Consider the following 7,871-nt stretch of genomic DNA (forward strand, 5'->3'; position numbering starts at 1 on the left):
TTGTAGATCTGCTATTTTAAAAAAAATCTTAGAATATATATTCTACAAATGTCTTCTAAAACTGTTTTTTTTTTTTTAAACGTATGTTGCTACTTGCTATATCAGTGGTGCTCCAACTTCTCCACGTCAAGGACCCCCAAAATTATTTGGCCGGAGATTTGGATCCCCATCTCAAAATATGTTGTTCCAGGGACCCCCGAGAAGCACATATCGGAGTTAACATTTTTCGCTTTAAAACATACATATATTTGAAAGATTTGCACACATTTTCAAGATTAAAAAAAAAAAGCAGATCTACAAGCTCATAGCGTGACACTCGGTGCCGCGCTATGAGCTTGCATATCTTCTATTTTTGAATAGACAAAGAAATCTAAAATGACAAAGATGTGTTCCCGCCCGGTCTTAAAGGGTTAATGAAATGCCCAAAATACAGACACCAGGTTGAAAGTGGTTAAGTCTGTCTGAGAGTTGTACTGTATAACCAATGGAAAGTATTAACAAGAGCTTGAGGCTAAATAATAACTACATTGGATCCAATTAATGGAAGACTGATTATTTTTTCCATTTACTGAAAAGTACAACATATTAGGTTTCTGCCTGACAGTGACATATGCTTCTCAAACTCATTCATGTCAAGGACCCCCAAAATGATATGCATTTCGCTGCGGACCCCCTTCTCAAAAAATATCCAAAAGCATTGGAGTTAAAAATGTTCGCTTAAAATAATTATATTCAAAGATTTGCAAATATTTAAGATTTTTCTAAAACAGCAGATCTACAAGCTCATAGCGCTGCACAAAGTGACGCGCTCTATCAATTGATATCAGTTTTGTTCCCCCTAGAAAATCGTAAAACATGTACTACAGAACTGTGAATTTAAATTGCTGTCTGAGGTTCCGCATTGAGTTTCAATGTAGCTAATAATCTCACACACACACACACACACACACACACACACACACACACACACACACACACACACACACACACACACACACACACACACACACACACACACACACACACACAATTCTATTCTCCCAAGCCCTGTCTAATGCTATAAATTATAGCCTACTTATGACAGACATACAGTGTAGCTCAAGGGTTTCACACACTTCCTCCCTGTCTCATGCACTCAGTAAGTGGTGCTAAGGAACCCAAGTCTGTAAAAGAGGCTTAATTTTCTTCCAAATACCAATTATAAGTGAGCATCATTCAAACTAACTTACAGATTTCTGCTCATATGTTTTGTCTTGTGGGGATATCTGAGAGGGGCTAGATTGTTGCTCCATTATGCTCCATTCAAAGTCTTTGGTGTTGCCAGACTTTAGTTTAATGTTGCAGGATCATGGCGCCACCAAGTGGCATTGCTAGACAAAGACATGTTCACACAAGCTACTGTAGGAAGACTTCAGAAAGGAAAATGACAACTATAATGGAATATAGAAGTCCATACATTATGCTGTAGTAAGCCAATACAAAGTATAAGCATGACCTTGGTGAAGCCACACAGATAGTTAGCTTATTTATAAGCACAGCAAATTATTAACTGAAACAATAGGCACTTAAAGGATGACTTTACCCATTTTCAACCTATCTTCAAATAATTGGTCCTCATTAATGCTCATGATAATATGGAACCATTTTTGTCTACCGCGTCTGTGTCTCAGAGCTTTCACCCACCGTTTTACACCTACAAACCGGTGATGTGACGATAAAGTTGATTCTGATTATAGTGTGAAACTTTAATGTATGTAGGACATTCAAGTATGAAAGCATAGTACATTCAAAAGTGTTTTTTAGTTGTGTGCCTGGTGGCTTGGCTGGTTGGTGCACTGACCTTATGCTCCTTGGCTTTTGCTGCGCTGCAGTCCATCCATGCCAGCGTGATCCTTGGACCCAGCACAGGGACAGGGACAGCGGTGATAATGCAGCATGAGCTCCACCACTGAATGGTACAGCTGCTGGTACTCTGCCACACTGCCTGCAGCCATGGAAGAGCAGGGGCTGTTCTGCACATTCTGAGCCAACAGGCGTCAAGTGTCGCTGGTCCTAGGGATGAGAGCCAGGGGTCAGGGGTGCTTCTGGCATGACAGAAGCATTCTGGACAAATCGGTTGTCCAGGGGCTCCGGCTGGAAGGCCCTCTGGCTCTCCTGCTCTGCCCCGCTCTTGCTCTTTTCCTGCTGTCAACCTACCCTGTATAAATGGGTTTAAAGGTTAAAAAAAAAAAAAGCAGGTGGAAGATGAAGACAGGTCAACAGTAGTAGGATAAAAGTGGCTAGTTGAAGTCTGGACAAGCTAGATGGCCATAACTGTACCTCAGCCCTGCAGCTGAAGTCTTCCAGGTCGAGGAAGAACATGGAAGCTCTCCAGGCTCTCCGTTCTCTCCAGGGGGTTTTCTCAGGAGCTTGGAGGGAGCCAGCATGGTGACCAGCAGCACTTTCACAATGTCCTGAAGGGAGGCCAGGGGATCCAATCATAACCAAGTGTATTGTATGTTTTATTGCTATTTTATTATTTAACTTAATTGTATTTGTGTTGTGGAGTGTCTCTATGGGGCCGCTCTGACCAGCGTCATGTAGGATGTGTGCTCTGGTTGAGTTACAGCACTGCAGACCACGATTGGCCCTAGGCAGAGTTATTGAGGGGCGGTACCTACCTGCATTCCTCCTCAATCAGATCGAAATGATTACTGCTGAGTCTAATCACTGGTGATTAGACACAGTCAAGTGATGACACCTGGGTTCTGATCAGCCTGGGCCCTACAATCGGAAGATTGGCTTCCAAAGTTTGCAGGAGTGCTTCGTATTGAACAAAATGCCTCAAATCATGAACACACAGCGTGCGATTTCCGTGAAATTTTGCACACACATTTTCACTAGGCAGAGGCAGAAATGCCACTTAACATTTTTCATGGTGGTGCTATAACAGGCCGATTCGTATTTTTACCTATAACTGCACTGATCTGTGTAAAACTTTGTAAGCGCACTCCCTAGAGGCCAAGGAAAAACCTTTGCCCTGCATTTTTCACATCTACCGTTTATAGCACCACCAGGAGGCCGACTTATGTAAAACACATTTTTGGATGTTACTCCTTCAGATTTGATCCAAATTTCACGCACACATGATCTCTATAGTCATGTGATCAAGACGGATCTGTTTGATTTTTCATATTCCATCCTGATTGACAGATTGACATCTAAAGTTTGCAGGAGTGGCCCATTTTGAACAAAAGGACGCAAATCATGAACGCAGCGTCCAATTGCGGTGAAACTTTGCACACACACCTACCTGACCGGGCGGAGACCTGTGCTCCGAGGAGCACTTTTTCTAGTTGCTTCTGCAACCAGCAGGAGGGAAATCATGGGGAAAATAGCGAAACTAGCGGCCATTCATATGAACTGTAAACTATGAACTTCCTCAATTTAGAAAAAGGATGCTAGAAGCCCCTTGCTCAGCACAGAGAAGGCTCACTCTTCCTCTGCATGGGACACTGTCGGCGGTAACTCCACTGTTCAAGTTTGGTTGATGGAATTGAACTTATTTCTAATGGAATGTTTTTTCTGTTTTTAAGCAACATATGGGGAGTTCTACTAAAAGACTGTATTGAAAATACCCCCAGGGAAGACAATGTATGTTTGTCTGCATTAATTTCCCCATCCCTAATTTGTAGGGATACAACAATTCACACCCCACAAAGTGGACCATGGATGATGGTCAAATTGATCTGGTAAATGCAAATAAAAAAGTGCAATCCTCAAGCAATTAAAGAGTACAGTGATTTTACACATGTTGTATATGGTGCTAAGAAACCTGACAGGATATGGGGGTAGCAATACTCGCAAAAGGAGATGGATGTCAGTAAAACTTTCTGTGGGTTCCAGGGGGAATGAGAGTGTGGATGAGTTGGCAAAGAGGCCGTTAGAGAAAGGAAATATAGGAATGTTAACTAGTATCAGTAAAGCAGGGGATAGACTAGTAATTTGGGGGGGGGGGGGACAATTGTGCCAAGAAAGGTGGAACAGGGAGGGAAAAGGAAGCATCTTTATCAAATTCAAAAGATTATCAAAGTCACTGAAAATGGTAAGGTAAAACCACACCGGGCTGTGTGAGGGGTGTCAGGAAGAGGAGTTAGTGGAGCAGGTTGTGTAGACGGTATGGGACAGAGAGAGAGAGAGACCATGAGGAATAATCTGAGGGAAATATACAAATGCAGGATTACTGAGCATGATGGTAAGAAAGCCCAGGTCAGGGTACCGTTACATTTCTTAATTGATCTGTTTTTCTTTCTTATAGTATATCATTATATATAGGGTGTGTGAGTCAAAGTGATTTACAATGTAAGTTTTGTCTGATCCACACTCCGGAGCAGAAGATAGCAGTAAAGCATCAATAATCTGGATGATAGATGCTGTTTATATGCTATGATACAGTTGGATTGGTTGCTATGATACGGCGGTATCATACACGCTATGATATGTTAGTATCATAGCAACCAAAGTGTCTTAGCATGAAAAAACTTGGTGCCTCCAAAGCACATGTTAGTATCATAGCAACCAAAGTGTCTTAGCATGAAAAAACTTGGTGCCTCCAAAGCACCCCAAGGCGCTCTCAGATGGGTGCCTGAGGGACAACCAGGAAACCACACTGCTTTTCTCTCCAGTCTCTTCAGAGAAAACATAACAGTTGTGTCTTTTCTCTGCCAGTGTGAGAGTGGTGCTCAGTATGCATGGCACAGCATGCAGGTAGCAGGCAGTTGTTCTGTCTAGACTTTCTAAAATATCCTTTGGCTCTATACCTGGTGGATACAGTCAATGTAGAAGCTGTATTGAGGGTTGCTGGGACCAGTATGAGGAGACTGGAGTCTAGAGACTGTCCACAGTGTCGCTTCAGTCCAAGACCTGTTCTGAGGAACAACAACATGCTGGCTGAGGTACGGGATTCAAATGAATAAGAACAATATAGTATTGAAGGTGGTTTACTTTCAACAGCTACATGTGTGATTTCAGAGCAAAGCTTTTAATTTACTTTAAAAAGCAAATAAATAAACAAACAAATGAAACGCAGAACCACCGATGGAGCATCTCTACTCTCAAATGGACAGGCGGAAAAGACTTTGACACTGAGAAGCTGAGAAAAGAAACCTGTGACTGTAAAAGAACAAATAGGCTACCAAAGATAAAGGACAGAAATCACCACATCATCGCAACAGCAATTCCTGATATAATCAAGCAGAGATTTTATTGATATCCGTTATGACAACCATCACCACCACCATTTTTTTGTATAACCACTGCCACCATCTTTATAAACGTCAATACAATCATTATCGTTACCATCAACCATCATCAGCTGTAAAGATAAAATGACATTATCTTTCACAGATCAATGGCCACAGAGCTATTCTTCCGTAATGCATGTGGCAATAACATCCTGTGTAACTTAACACTGTGGAGATTTTGTGTGACCATGGCTGAACAGAAAACCCATTCCCGGCTTTGGTGTAAATCAATGAATGACACATTGCATGGATATATAGTGCAGTGGTTCTCAACCCTTTTAGTTTCAAAGACCCCCATAACTTTGAGTGTACAAATGGAACCAAATAGTAACATAAGGGTCCATTTGGTTCCATTTGCACACTCTCGGAGATACAGACCTGTAAGGGTGCATTTGGAACCCCCTCAAGGAACCCTTGAGGGTCCCTGGACCCCACTTTGAGAACGACTGATGTGGGCTTATCATTTATAACTTCACATGTAGGCTACATAATAACTACATTGTACTGACATTTCATTGGTTCTGAAAGCTCACTAGTAATCCAGCTTCAGTGAATGAATAATTTAAAGGGAGATTCCAGTGTAAAATAAAATTAACAAGCAAGGCCTAAAATGTTTGATGAATGTTTGAACTTCATACGCTCTCCTGCAAAGCTGGAATTCAGAGCACCACAGCTCTAAGGATGTCACAACAAGGAGGAGACACTTCATGGACATTGTTGCCAGGACATAGAGGTTTGTGTATTCATCATAGTTAAAGGCATAGTGCCCTGTGTTTACCTAACAAAACAATATATACTACATGTTTTAGCCATCATTTTCCTCCATACCAGCAGCCATCAGCCACTGGAGTAGTGGGGTGGTGTTTACCCGCAGAAAGACATTGCCTTCTCGTTGTTATTTTTGGTGTTTTCAATGTTGTTTTGGTAGACTGGACGTTTTTGGGCAATACCAAACTATTCCAGTGGCTGATAACTGCTGGTGTAGAGGGAAATGATTGGCAAAAAAGAAAAGAAAAGAAGAAAAAGGTACTTATTGTTTTGTTATGTAAACTAAACACAGCAAAGTTACATACTATGCCTTTGACATTACAACTAATATAGAGTTCTAATATAACTATGGTAAATAGAGTTGTTTGACTGACAAAATGTGAACTTAATTTGTTAATAGTGCTTAACTGCTCTGAACCAGAATAAGTATTCATATTCCAGAAAACTGCAAGTATGGCGACACTTTCCACAAAGTGGGACTCTTATTTTTTGGGCTCAATGAAATCTGCTTAATATAAGTGTCTGTTTATGACAGGACAAAGACAATAATCTTGTTTCTTTTGCTGCCAAGAAACTTGGCAGTATGAGGATTAGTGTTCATGCACACAAATCTACACGGTTCACTTGGATAACAGATGAAGTTCCCTGGAAACTGAAGTTTAAATTGAATAATAAAACAAACAACTGGAGCTTATGTGATAAGCCAAACCAATTCTATATACAGTATATTTTTACTGTGCCACAATCTTGCTATGATGAGTAAACCCATCCACACTATTGTGCCATCACTGAGTGATCATGAGGGTAGCAATATCAGTATTGATAACAATACATCAATCATAAACAATAGATACATTTTTTAAAACATATACAGTACAGTATTGACAAGATGATAATCTATTGAAGAATGTAGTGTTGATGACAGGGTTAGTTTTGCTTTAAACAAAAAGAAAAGCTACAGCATGTATATACAGTATGTGGCAATGTAATAGATATATGAAAGTTCTCTCAGTATTTGAGTGCTATATTTCAAAAATATAAAATTGTTGATCTCAAAAGCCAAACATTGCTTTCCTGCATCTAATTAACCCAGTTTATACTGAGAATTTACAGACCCCACGGAACACGATAGTTATTCCAAAACAGAATGCCACGAGAAGCCATTGATAAAAGTCCTTCCACGTTTGTATGAGGTCTGTCCCTGAAACCACTAAAGATGTCATAGCTCCCAATTTTTCAATTTGGAATGTAAAATAAGCTAATCTTGCTTAGTGACAATTAGAATTAGTGCCAGTAATGAAAACGTATGGGTAATATTGCTTAATAACTTCCAGCTTCCAAGAAGTAACAAACAGATCTGTGGTGAATTTCAAGTATTCCTGTGCCTCATTGCCACAACTCTTTCTTATACAAGACCCTGCTTTCATCTTGTCAATGCCGCAACTCTGTGAATATAAGGCTTTGCTGCCACCTACTGCGTGAAAATCCCTATTGCCAAACTAAACAATCGACAGATGGGACTTACACAAAGAACAATCCATCACTTCATAAATCATGAAAAATGAGATGCAACAAAATTCTCTCATCATTTATAGACCTGCTTCACAATGAATCAAGTATAATTATACTTTGTTTCTACAGTTAATCATAGAAGAATATGGCATATTAACAATGCTAAAGCATTTCATTTAAAAGCTTGCTGCCCTTGGAAATGTTTACTTCGATGATATAAGACACCAAAAGTGCAGTAAAAGTTCACCAATTAAATCAAGACTTTTTTTTTTATACCAATATAATCTGGCTCATCGTTTCTTTTAGTCG

This window comes from Gymnoscopelus braueri (genome assembly GCF_963280865.1).
Source record: "Gymnoscopelus braueri genome assembly, chromosome: 15".
Taxonomy (NCBI): Eukaryota; Metazoa; Chordata; class Actinopteri; order Myctophiformes; family Myctophidae; genus Gymnoscopelus; species Gymnoscopelus braueri.